The sequence below is a fragment of the Neovison vison genome, chromosome 4 (genome assembly GCF_020171115.1).
Source record: "Neovison vison isolate M4711 chromosome 4, ASM_NN_V1, whole genome shotgun sequence".
NCBI classification, from domain to species: Eukaryota; Metazoa; Chordata; class Mammalia; order Carnivora; family Mustelidae; genus Neogale; species Neogale vison.
In genome coordinates this window covers 56,162,252-56,175,602 of record NC_058094.1, presented here as the reverse complement: position 1 = coordinate 56,175,602, position 13,351 = coordinate 56,162,252, and positions in this window count along the sequence as shown.

Genomic DNA, 13,351 nt, shown 5'->3' with positions numbered 1-13,351 from the left:
TTACAGAGAGAGATCACAAGCAGGCAGAGAGAGAGAGGAGGAAGCAGGCTCCCTGCTGAGCAGAGAGCCCAATGTGGGGCTCGATCCCAGAACCCTGAGATCATGACCTGAGCCGAAGGCAGAGGCCCAACCCATTGAGCCACCCAGGAAACCCTTCTTGTCATCTTTATTCAAGGGTTTCACATCAGTTATATTACAAATTACAATAAATGTTCAAAATTCCAGAATTTAAAAAGTAAATAATTTACTTCAAAATAATTTAAAATATTGTCAAATATAAATCCTCAGTTTAACACAATTCTAAAATAAACTACAAGCCCAAAATAGACAATCGTCAGTGGAGTCTACTTATTTTTCAAAGTAGACATTCATGACTAAAACCAAAGAAGACTCCCAAAGTCTAAATAATAGAATATACATAATCCAAAAGATGCAGGTACTAACCCAAACCCAAGCTTTAAATATGATTAAACATAATTATAATAATATTGAAGATACTTACTAAATAGTACCATAGCTGAGTCAACTTAATAAAAAAAAAAAATGGGAAGATAACACAAGCCCATTCAAAGTAAAATTCAGTAAAACTGCAGATATATTGGTATATGAGAAAAATCAAATCATGAAAGGACTTAAAAAAAAAAGTTACAGCTGAGATTCCAGCTCTAAAGCACAACTCTAAACCACTGGTTTCAACCCTAGATAAGTAGTGAGACATCTGGGTAGAAGAAAGCTGTAACTATACTACCATCAAAACCTGTTCTTGCCTCCTTTGAAGATATCACATTCATAGTTATCCTTTTGTTCTTAAGTGAGGAAGCACCAGATAGAACAAATCCAGGTCTTCATTCTATAAACAGACACACACACACACACACACACAATGTATTCCCTCATTGTTCTTGCCACTTCACTTACTCATGGTCTTTTTATTCTGTATACTACATCATTACTCCTGGTTAAAATTCATGTACCCTACTGTGAGCCTGAACAAACAGAACTGAGAGCAGGCCACCTGAGCACGGGCTGCTACAGGATTTCATCTGTTTTTGTCCCTCTTTGGCACTTGGTTTGAAGAGTGAAGGATAACACAGCTGTTAGGAACTAAGTTACTTAACATACTGACCTGTATGTTAAGTATGATCCTTCCAAAGAGAAAGAAATACACTATTCCTCTGTGAAACAGCTTAGACTTCAAGAAAGAAATATAGATAAGGTGACTGTATTCTCTCTTATGTAAATAAATACACAGGTCCAAAGAAGCCATTTTCAGACCCAAACGTACTTCCTTAACTCCTGCCCCTACGTCTACACCCACCTCCACTGTAGGAAATATGGCTAGCTTCTTGGAGTTTGATGATTCAAGACCTTCATTTACAGACAATATGCCTCATATTCTAATTTATTTGTCCTCTTAACTATGGATTATATACACTGCCTCAGAGTTCATGGGCAATATCATTATATTCCTTATGTTGAAAAAGTTGCTTTTATTTTCTCCCAATTCAGGAGTTAAAAAATATTTTTGTTATTTCCTCTCATATTCTCCATGAACACTATAAAAGGTAGAACACAGGTTCCTGGGCAGCCCAGTTGGTTAAGGTCTGACTCTTGGTTTCGGCTCCTGATCTCAGGGTCGAGAAATCAAGCACAGAGTCAGGCTCCACTCTGAGCGTAGAATTGGTGCTCTCTCTTTCTCTCTCTCTCTCTCTCTTTGCCCTTCCCACTTATGCTCTCTATCTTTCCCTAAAATAAATACATCTTTTAAAGAAGGAAAAATAATTGATACTGTCTTGTGGTGATAGTCACCAATAGTTGTGAAGCTTTGTATTACCTGGAGCATTTTGTATGCAATCCTTTATCCTACAACACACACTATAAGGTTGGTATTATTATTTTTATTTGACAGAGGAGAAAATTAAAGACCACAGAAGTTAAAAACTTTTCAGATATCACAGTACTAATGGGGGGGGGTAAAGAGCTAAAATTCAAGCCATATTTATTATGCTGTTTTTAATATTAAAACCTATTTCACTCCTACTAGACAATTCATATAACAGGTATTATATTTCAGTATGTCCTATACTTAATTGTAAAGTTAGTTCTGTTTATTTTCAATTCCACTGAAATTTGTTTGAAAAATCTCCACCATTAAAAAAAAAGAGACTGGGATATAGCGTATTTCTGAACTACCATCTTCGTTTTGTAAGCAAAGTAATAGGCACTGGGACTTTTGCAACAAAATCACATGCTCAGCTTTATCTGTGGGATTCCTAGAATGACAGTATAATGAACTGTCACCACATTGTAATGGTGGACCTATAAAGATGTTCATATGTGTATATATTTATAATATTTCTTTGTGCCAAAGGAACTTTCATGTTTGCCAATGGCCCTCAGAAATATGCAATGAAGAAATCAAATAAAATAATTTGAAATGTAAATGAATTTTAAATTTAATTTTAATTCAAAATTTAAAAGAATAATTTAATTCATAATTTAATTCATAAATTAAATTCAGGTTGACTCCACCATAAATAGCTCTCAAAACATGTACTTCACTATATGCATGTGAATATGTTTCATAAAAAAGAAAACATCCACATTAATGTAAAAGAAAAGAACTTCTGGGATCCAGTAAGTTTATTCTTTCTTTATGAAGAAAGAATCTACATCCAAAGGTTTCACATGCTCAGTGTATTGTTAGAACATTTTTAACCCAGTAGTTGATTAAATGCACAAGTCAATCCAATTGGAATGATTGGACAAAGGGCATAAAGAGCATCTTCAGATCTTAGAAGAAGATTTCACATTTTGTCTATCCATCCTGTCTTAGTCACCCTAGGCTGCTGTAACAAAAATACTGGGTGAATTAAACAAGAAATATTTATTTCTCATAGTTCTAAAGGCTGAAGTATTGAAGGTCAGCCTTCTTAACTTAAGCTTCACATGGCAGAGAAAGATTACCTCTCTTGTGCCTGTTTTTACAAGGGCACTAATCCCGCTCATGAAGGTTCCAACTTCATGACCTAATTACCTTAAAAAGCCCACCCCCACATCCATCACACTGGGGATTAGGGCCTCAGTGCATGAATTTGGGGGAAGGGAGCAAAAACATCCAATACATAGCACAAAATACTCACAAATTTTAATTTTACTTTAAAGGATATAAATAATTTTGAATCACAAAATATTTTTGGCCTTTCAGGAAGAATCTTTTATAAATTAAATATATATTAAATTATCATATATTAATTAATGTATATGACATATAATATATTAAACATATATAGTAATAATGTAATAATAATGTATTAATTGTATAATTATAATTATATTTTGATTATTATACCATATATTTTGTATAATATAAAATAATATAAATATATAGATTATATAAATATAAATTAACATTAATACTTAGTGTCAATATAGTGATATAGTAATACAATGTATTAATAGCATTAATAATAACATAATTATATGATTATATTATTTATTTATTAAATATAAATGTCTATATCCTTTAGTCATCTCTCGCTAAAAAAAGGTGATAGTTTAAATTATCACACTTTCTTCTTGGGGTGCCTGGGTGGTTCAGTGGGTTAAAGCCTCTGCCTTTGGCTTAGGTCATGATCCCAGGGTCCTGGAATCAAGCCCTGTATTGGGTTCTGCTCAGCAGGAAGCCTGCTTCCCTCCACCTGCTCTCTGCTTGCTGTTCTGCCTGCTTTTGATCTCTGTCTGTCTAATACATAAATACGATCTTTTAAAAAAAATTATCACACTTTTTTTCTTAAATGTAGTCTTGTCTAAGAGTTCATGTACATCTCTAAGGAACATAGAAATTTAAGATGGCACTCATGACTTTTTCCCAGGATGTTACTCCTCTGATAATTTGGCAAAAGGTTAATTATTCAACTGGGCTTAATCCACACACATGAGATCTTTAAAAGCATAGAGTTTTCTCCAGGTGGTGGTAGAAGGGGAAGTCGGGGATTTAAACTCCAAGAAGAACTCAATGCACTGCTGTAGCTTTGAAGATGGAAGGCCCATGTGGAAAGAATCTGGGTGGCAAGAATGTTGATGGTATTTATGAGCAGAGAGTGCTCCTATGTGACAGCAAAGGAAGCAGAACTGTAGACCTGTGGCCACAAGGAACGGAATTCTGCCAATGTTCTGAATGAGCTTGGAAGCAGATTCTTCTCTAAGCCTCTAGCTAAAAGCCTACTCAAGCTGAACTTTAATTGGAGCCTCATAAGACACTAAGCAGAATTCTGTTGAGCTTGCTTGGACTTCTCACCTACCAAACTGGGAGCTAATAAATGGGTATTGTATGAATCTGCTAAGTTTTGGTAATTTACTTTTGCAGCAATAAAAAAGTAATAGATTTGTTTAAGATTTAAGAAATATTATATCCTTTGTAAGTCCACTTACAGCTTGAGTGAGTTTTTACAACTCATTCAAGCTATAATCCCAATTATTGCTAAACAACTAGCAACATGATCTACTGGTCTGAGATGTGACAAAAATCAAAGTATTCTTTATGAGCTCTCACCAGGTGTCAGACACTAGACTAGACAATGGTCACAGAAAGATGTGTGCAAGAGTCATGACCATAAGGACCTTACCACAGACAGAAAAGTAAAAACATAAGTTGCTACATACAATGATAAATGCAAAATGTGAAACACTTCAAAATATGAAGATAGCACCAAGAAAGACATACTTACTTAATGGCTGGGGATATATGAAGAGATGCTTCTGAAATTATTTATTATTGAATGTTTATCTGACATACATTCCTGAAGATTTCCATTTCTTTTACTTATTCTTTTTTTTTTAAGATTTTATTTATTTATTTGACAGACAGAGATCACAAGTAGGCAGAGAGGCAGGCAGAGAGAGAGAGGAGAAAGCAGGCATCCTGCTGAGCAGAGAGCCTGATGCAGGGCTCGATCCCAGGACCCTGGGATCATGACCTGAGTCGAAGGCAGAAGCTTTAACCCACTGAGCCACCCAGGCGCACCACCATTTCTTTTACTTCTCTTTGAATAAACATTTTATGATGCTTATGTCCCCCACAGTCTTTTGGAAAAGTTAATTTATTATATAACATATTGACTTTTATTTTCAATCATTTAGTCTATCAAAATAATCCACTCCAAATATTTGCAGTCAAGATCAGGGTTTATGTATCTTTTGTTCTATGGAGTGCCTAGCACAGGTATTTGACTGAATTTGGAAAGTTCCTCAGTAAATTTTAAGAGCAGAATTTTGAATCCTACCAGAGATATTTGCCCCATGAAGTCAAAATGAAAAGGAATTTCAACATTTAAACATTGAGAAGAATAACATTAAAGAAAAAAAATTAACAAAACAATACTTTTTAATACTATTAATAGTATTTTTTTAATTAAATTTTCTTTTTCATCGCTTCTCAGCCTTTTGGCCAAAATCAAGTGTAAATTTTACTTTTTCAGTGTTCCAAGTTCATTGTTCATGCATCACACCCAGTGCTCCATGCAATACGTGCCCTCCTTAATACCCAGCATCAGGCCCTCCCAACCCCCCACCTCCCTCCCCTCCAAAATCCTCAGTTTGTTTCTCAGAATCCACAGTCTCTCAAAGATCTTCTCCCCCTCCCATTTCCCCCAACTCACTTCTCCTCTTTTACCCAATGTCCTCTGTGTTATTCCTTATGCTCCACAAGTAAGTGAAACCATATGATAACAGATTCTTGTTGCTTGATTTATTTCATTCAGCATAATCTCCTCCAGTCCCATCCATGTTGATACATAAATTGGGTATTCATCCTTTCTGATGGAGGCATAATACTCGATTGTATATATGGACCATATCTTCTTTATCCATTCATCTGTTGAAGGACATCTTGGCGACTGTGGCCACTGCTGCCTTGAACATTGGGGTACAGATCTGATCACTACATCTGTATCTTTGGGGTAAACACCCAGTAGTGCAATTGCAGGGTCATAGGGTAGCTCTATTTTTAATTTCTTAAGGAATCTCCACATTGTTCTCCAAAGTGGCTGCACCAACTTGCATTCCCACCAGCAGTGAAAGAGGGTTCCCCTTTCCCCACATCCTCTCAAATACTTGTTGTTTACTGTCTTGTTAATTTTGACCATTCTAACTGGTGTAAGGTGGAATCTCAATGTGGTTTTGATTTGAATCTCCCTGATGGCTAATGATGATGAACATTTTTTCATGTGTCTGTTAGCCATTTCTATGTCTTCTTTAGAGAAGTGTCTGTTCATGTCTTCTGCCCATTTTTTGACATGATTATCTGTTTGGTGTGAGTTGAGTTTGGGGAGTTTTTTATAGATCTTGTATATCAACCCTTTGTCTGTAGTATCACTTGCAAATATCTTCTCCCTTTCCATAGGTTGCCTCTTTGTTTTGTTGACTGTTTCCTTTGCTGTGCAGAAGTTTTTGATCTTGATGAAGTCCCAAAAGTTCATTTTTGCTTTTGTTTCCTTTGCCTTTGGAGACATGTCTTGAAAGAAGTTGCTAAGGCTGATGTCAAAGAGGTTACTGCCTATGTTTTCCTCTAGGATTTTGATAGATTTATGCCTCATGTTGAGATCTTTTATTTATTTTAAGTTTATCTTTGTGTATGGTGTAAGAGAATGATCAAGTTTCATTCTTCTATATATAGCTGTCCAATTTTCCCAGCACCATTTATATCCTTTTCCCACTGGATACTTTTTCCTGCTTTGTCAAAGATTAGTTGACCAAAAGTTGAGAGTCCATATCTGGGCTCTCTAGTCTATTCCACTGGTCTATGTGTCTGTTTTTGTGCCAGTACCATGCTTTCTTGGTGATCACAGTTTTGTAGTAATGCTTGAAATCAGCCAACATGATGCCCCCAGTTCTCTTTTTCTTTTTCAACATTTCCTTAGCAATTCGGGGTCTCTTCTGGTTCCAACCAAATTCTAAAATTGTTTGTTCCAGCACTTTGAAAAATGCCAATGGAATTTTGATCGAGATGGCATTGAAAGTATAGATTGTCCTAGGCAGTATAGACATTTTAACAATGTTTATTTTTCTGATCCATGAGCATGGGATGCTTTTCCATCTTTTTGTGTCTTCTTCAATTTCTTTCATGAGTGTTCTATAGTCTCTTGAGTACAGATCCTTTACTTCTTCAGTTAGGTTTATTCTCAGGTATCTTGTGATTTTTTTGCTACAGTAAATGGAACTGATTCTCTAAAATCCCTTTCTGTATTTTCATTGTTAGTGTATAAGAAAGCAACTGATTTCTGTACATTGATTTTGTATCCTGCCACATTACTGAATTGCTGTATGAGTTCTAGAAGATTGAGGGTGGAGTCTTTGGGGTTTTCCATATAAAGTATCGTGTTATCTGTGAAGAGAGAGAGTTTGACACCTTCTTTGACAATTTCAGTGCCTTTTATTTCTTTTTGTTGTCTGATTGCTGTTGCTAGGACTTCTAGTACTATGTTGAACAGTGGCAAAAGTGGACATCTTTGTTGTATCCCTTATCTCAAAGGCAAGGCTGTCAGCTTTTCCCCATTGAGGATGATATTCGTTGTGGGTTTTTCATAGATAGATTTTATGAAGTTGAGAAATGTTCCCTCTATCCCTATACTTTGAAGCATTTTAATCAGGAATGGATGCTATAACTTGTCAAATGCTTTCTCTGCATCAATTGAGAGGATCATGTGGTTCTTCTCTCTTTTTTTACAAATTTGTTCTATTACAGTGATTGATTTGTGAATGTTGAGCCACCCTTGCATCCCAGGGATAAATCTCACCTGGTCATGGTAGATAATCTTTTTAAAGTACTCTTCGATCCTATTAGCTAGGATCTTGTTGAGAATCTTGGCAGCCCTATTCATCAGGGATATTGGTCTGAAATTCTCCTTTTTGGTGGGGTCTTTGCCTGGTTTGGGGATCAGGGTAATGCTGGTTTCATAAAAATAGTCTGGAAGTTTTCCTTCTGCTTCAATTTCTGAAAGAGCTTCAGAAGAATAGGTATTATTTCTTCTTTGAATGTTTGGTAGAATTCTCCAGGGAATCCATCAGGTCCTGGGCTCTTGTTTTTGGGGAGGTTTTTGATCACTGCTTCAATCTTGTTACTAGATATTGGTCTATTCATGTTGTCAATTTCTTCCTGTTTCAGTTTTGGAAGTTTATAGGTTTCCAGGAATGCATCCATTTCATCTAGGTTGCTTAACTTATTGGCATATAATTGTTGATAATACTTTCTGATGATCGTTTCTTTTCCTTGGTGTTAGTCATGATCTCTCCCCTTTCATTCATAATTTTATTAATTTGGGTCCTCTCTCTTTTCTTTTGGATTATTTTGGCCAGTGGCTTATGGATTCTTTCAAAGAACCAGCTTCTAGTTTCATTGATGCATTCTACTGTATCTCTAGTTTCTATCTCATTGATCTCTGCTCTGGTCTTGATTATTTCCCTTCTTGTGTGTGGGGTTGGTTTGATTTGCTGATGGTTTTCCAGTTCTTTAAGGTATAAAGAGAGCTAGTGTATTCTGGATTTTTTTTATTTTTTTCAGTGAGGCTTGGGTGGCTATGTATTTCCCCATTAAGACTGCCTTTGCCATATCCCATATGTTTTGGACTGATGTGTCTTCATTCCCATTCCTTTCCATGAATTGTTTAAGTAATTCTTTGATTTTCTGGTTGATCAAAACATTCTTAACCAGGGTGGTCTTCAGCTTCCAAGTGTTTGAATTCCTTCCAAACTTTTTCCTGTGGTTGAGTTCCAGTTTCAAAGCAACGTGGTCTGAGAATAAGCAGGGAATAATCTCAGTCTTTTGGTATCAGTTGAGCCCTGATTTGTGACCCAGTGTGTAGTCTATTCTGGAGAAAGTTCCATGTGTGCTTGAGAAGAATGAGTATTATGTTGTTTTAGGGTAGAATGTTCTCTATATATCTATGAGGTCCATCTGGTCCAATGTGTCATTTAAAGCTCTTCTTTCTTTATTGATTTTCTGCTTGTATGGGATGTCTATTACTGAGAGTGGCATGTTTAGATCCCCTACTATTAATGTATTCATACCAATATGACTTTTTATTTTGATCAATAGTTGGCTTATGTAGTTGGCTGCTCTCCTATTGGGGGCATAAATATTCAAAATTGTTAGATCTTCTTGGTGGATAGGCCCTTTAAGAATGACATAGTGTCCTTCTTTATCTCTGTCTATAGTCTTTAGTTTAAAATCTAATTTATCTGTTATGAGAATCACTACCCCAGCTTTCTTTAGAGGCCCATTGACATGAAGGATACTTCTCCATCCCTTCACTTTCAGTCTGGATGTATCTTTAAGTTCCATATGTGCCTCTTGTAGACAGCATACGGATGGGTCCTGTTGTTTTATCCAATCTGCAACCCAGTACAATTATGGGAGCATTTAGGCCATTCACATTGAAAGTAATTGTTGAAAGATACATTTTTATTGACATCATGTTGCCTATGAAGTCCTTGTTTCTATAGATTGTCTCTGTAAATTTCTGGTCTGTATCACTATTAGGTTCTTTCTTCTTTTATAGAACCCCTTTTAGCATTTCTTGTAGTGCCGGCTTGGTGGTCACATACTCTTAAACTTTGCCAGTCTTTGAAGCTCTTTATTTCTCCATCCATTTTGAATGTCAACCTTGCTGGATAAAGTATTCTTGGCCGCATGTTCTTCTCATTCAGTGCCCTGAATATGTCTTGCCAGCCCTTTCTGGCTTGCCAGGTTTCTGTGGACAGGTCTGACGTTATTCTGATGACCCTTCCTCTGTAGGTGAGGAATCTCTTCCCCCTAGCTGCCCTCAGAAGCTTTTGTCTAAAATTATGACTCATGAGTTTCACAATTAAGTGCCTTGAGGTCTTTCTAGATTCGTTCATCTTGGTGTCTGTTCTTTCTGCCTCTAGGACACAAACACTTGATCTAGTACCCAGATTGGGAAAGTTGTCATCCAGTATTTGTTCAACTATCTCCTAGTCTTCTGTCTTTTTCCACCCCTCAGGCATCCCAGTAATTCTGATGTTGGTATGTTTCATGGTGTCATTTATTTACCTACTTCTGTTTTCATGGTTTCTAAGATGTTTGTTCCATGCCTTCTCCTGATCCTTTTCCTCTATCATTTTGTCCACTAGATCACTAATTCTGTCTTCTACATCAGTTACGTTAGCTGTCAGAGGAGATTAGATTGGATCTCATCTATAGGATTTTTAATTTCTTCCTGGGTGGCTCTCATTTACCCCCTTAAAGAGTCTATGTTGTCACTAATGGTTTTCTCCAAACTAGCCATTGCCTGGATAATTGTTACCCTGAATTCCCTTTCCAACATACTATTTTTGTCCATATCCAATAGTTCTGATGGAGAGGGCACAGTCTCTGAATTTTTCTTCTGTTGGGTATTCCTCCTCCTAGTCATTTTGGTGAGAGGTGGTTGAGGGGTTGTTCATTTTTTTTTAAGATTTTATTTATTTATTTGACAGACAGAGATCACAGATAGGCAGAGAGGCAGGCAGGGGGGTGGGAGGAAGCAGGCTCCCCACTGAGCAGAGATCCCAATGCGGGGCTCGATCTCAGGACCCTGATATCATGACCTGAGCAGAAGACAGAGGCCTAACACACTGAGCCACCCACGTGCCCCAGGGGGTTGTTTAGCTGAATAGGTCAACCACAATCCAGGCAAGGTGTACATCTGCTGGTGTATCCTCGGTAAATACGAGGGATAGCCTCCATGAACGAACTGTAGAAAGCCTTAGATTATAATCTACCACAAACCTCTCCCTCCCAGCCCACCTAGCTCCACAGGAACCAAATTAGCCTAAAACAATATTTTTTAAAAAGAAGGTCAGCTCAAATATTAATATGTATATATGATGCTTATATTAAGGCAGCTAATTATATGCTCCAAATAACAGGCATATCGCTCACCATAAATAAAATATGTAGAGTGTTTTTATCCTCTCCCCAAAAGGATCTTTTTACATAATTGCTTGATATATCATTAAAACCTTTTCTGTATAACAGAAAATAAAAAAGGTTCAAACCATCTATACTTTAGAGATTTCACTGTGGTATGTCACAAGTTACTGACATGGAGATTGCTTGTAAATATTAACCAAAAAGGGATCCTTTGTGAAATTGATAAACTTTTTTATTCTATACATATCAGCAGAGCCTGTTATTTTACTAATAGTCTACTCAGTATATTTAACAATTAGTTTAATACTCAAAATATTTAAGGACAAAAAACAAAGGGGCTGCCAATTTCCAGTATGGCCAAGAGATCACTCATAGCCCCCGGCTAATGAGTTATAGTTTATTTCTTTGACCTCTGCTTGAAATGACTATAAGTTCATTTGAAGTAAAGTTTGAGCATTGCCATCATGCCTTCTAATTTCACATTTCTAATTATGTCAAATGTAGTCTTGTCAAAGTATTATAAAAGAATATTAAAATATTCTAAAACAAGATTTCAAGATAACAGTACACTAACAACATGACAGAAATGATGAATTAAGGAAGGTGTGTCACTCAAATGACTCAATTCATAAAGAAAACTATAAAGAAAAAAAGCAAATAAAGAAAGTTATAGAAACCCTCTGATGACCAGGTAATACAAATCAGCCCAAAGTCTCTTTTAAATAAAGTTAATATAATTCAAAAAGGAGAAAGAAGGAAAGAAGGATATAATTTTAAATTATCTCTTATTTGTTGTTTAGTGAGAAAGTACAAAGTTCATTTTCTTAATAAATTTTAAAAGCTAGAAAATTGGCAGATAGAAAATGATTCAATTGGATTGGATGATATTTCATAGAGCTGATTTCTATTAATATGCTATGATTAAAGAATTTTTAGAGTAAATACATTCAGCTATAAAATAAAAGAATTTCAAAATTTTACCTCTTTAATAAGTAAAGAAATGAGATGTTAAAGCATGTGCAAAATAAATCTGAAGACATGCACACAATCAAGTAACCTGAAATTAACTTACAGATAGATAAACAATTGCTTAATAGTCAATGAGCCTTGAAATGCAATGTTTGGATTCATCTTTTAGGGCAGGGAGGATGGGGAAAAAAAACATTTTTACATTACTACCAGAAAAAATTCACTTGCATCTTTATGAACAGGAACATTCTGTATCACCATCTGCCCCACACAAGTTAACTTCTACCTCTAAAAATTTCAAAACAAACCAGTTAAAACCAATGATAGAACAGTCTCTATAAATCCAGTAACCCCAAGGGTCTGCTGAACATCAATTATTCCATCATAAAGATAAACTGTAAGCTTTTAACCTATTTTAAAGATTTCACATTTTCCCCACCACTATGTCTTTCTCATGCCCAGGAGATGTATTCTTTCCTTTTAAGAAATAATTTATTGATTATTTACATTATGTTAGTGCTGGTACAAGTTATTGGTAATGCAAAGTTCAGTAATCTATAGAGCCATCCATCAAGGATATTTTGGTAAAGATTGATAAAATCAAGTGAATTATCACTTTCAATCCCATGGGGTAATGATATGATAGAGGGATGAATGAAGCCCAATATGTCATGTTGCCATAGTAAATAAGCTAAACATACAAATAAACCAGGATTTGAGAAAAATATTCCTTCAAGAAACAATATTTGAGCTCAACCCTAAAGAACATGTAAGATAACTAATTAGATTTGTACTTCCCATAATTCTGGAGGCCAAAAGTCAGAGATCAAGATGTCATCAGAGTTGATTTCTTCCAGGTCTCTCTCTTAGGCTTGTAGATGGACATCTTCTCCCTCTGCCTTCACAAGGTCTTTCCTTTCTGCATATTTTTGTCCTAATCTCTCTTTTTATAAAGACACCAGTTACAATGGAGTAGGTCCCACACTGATGATCTTATTTTAATTACCTCTTAAAGGCACATTCTGAGCTACTGAGATACTCAGGTTTAGAACTCCAACATATAAATTCGGAGGTGGAGGAAGGAGACACAGTTCAGCCCATAGCAGTGCCTAATCTAAAAATTCATTAATGAAGATTTTTTACTAAAGAAAAGAGATTAGATTGTTGTTATCACAGAGAAAATGGCCCATAGGAAGACTGAATTTAAAAAGGCACACCATGCAGTGAAAAAACAATTTTAGTGAAATAATGTTTTGACATATCTCCCAACTTACTTTATTTTTTATGTATGCATATACAAAGGTATGCATATACTTACTTTCCTCCTATAATCTTTTAGCCATGAAAAATAAGACCTGTGGCTGATATCTATTATCTCAGGAAAGAGACTACCAAAATGATTTAGAATAGTGAAAGCCATTGTTTCATTTCTAAACTCTTAGTTTCAAAATA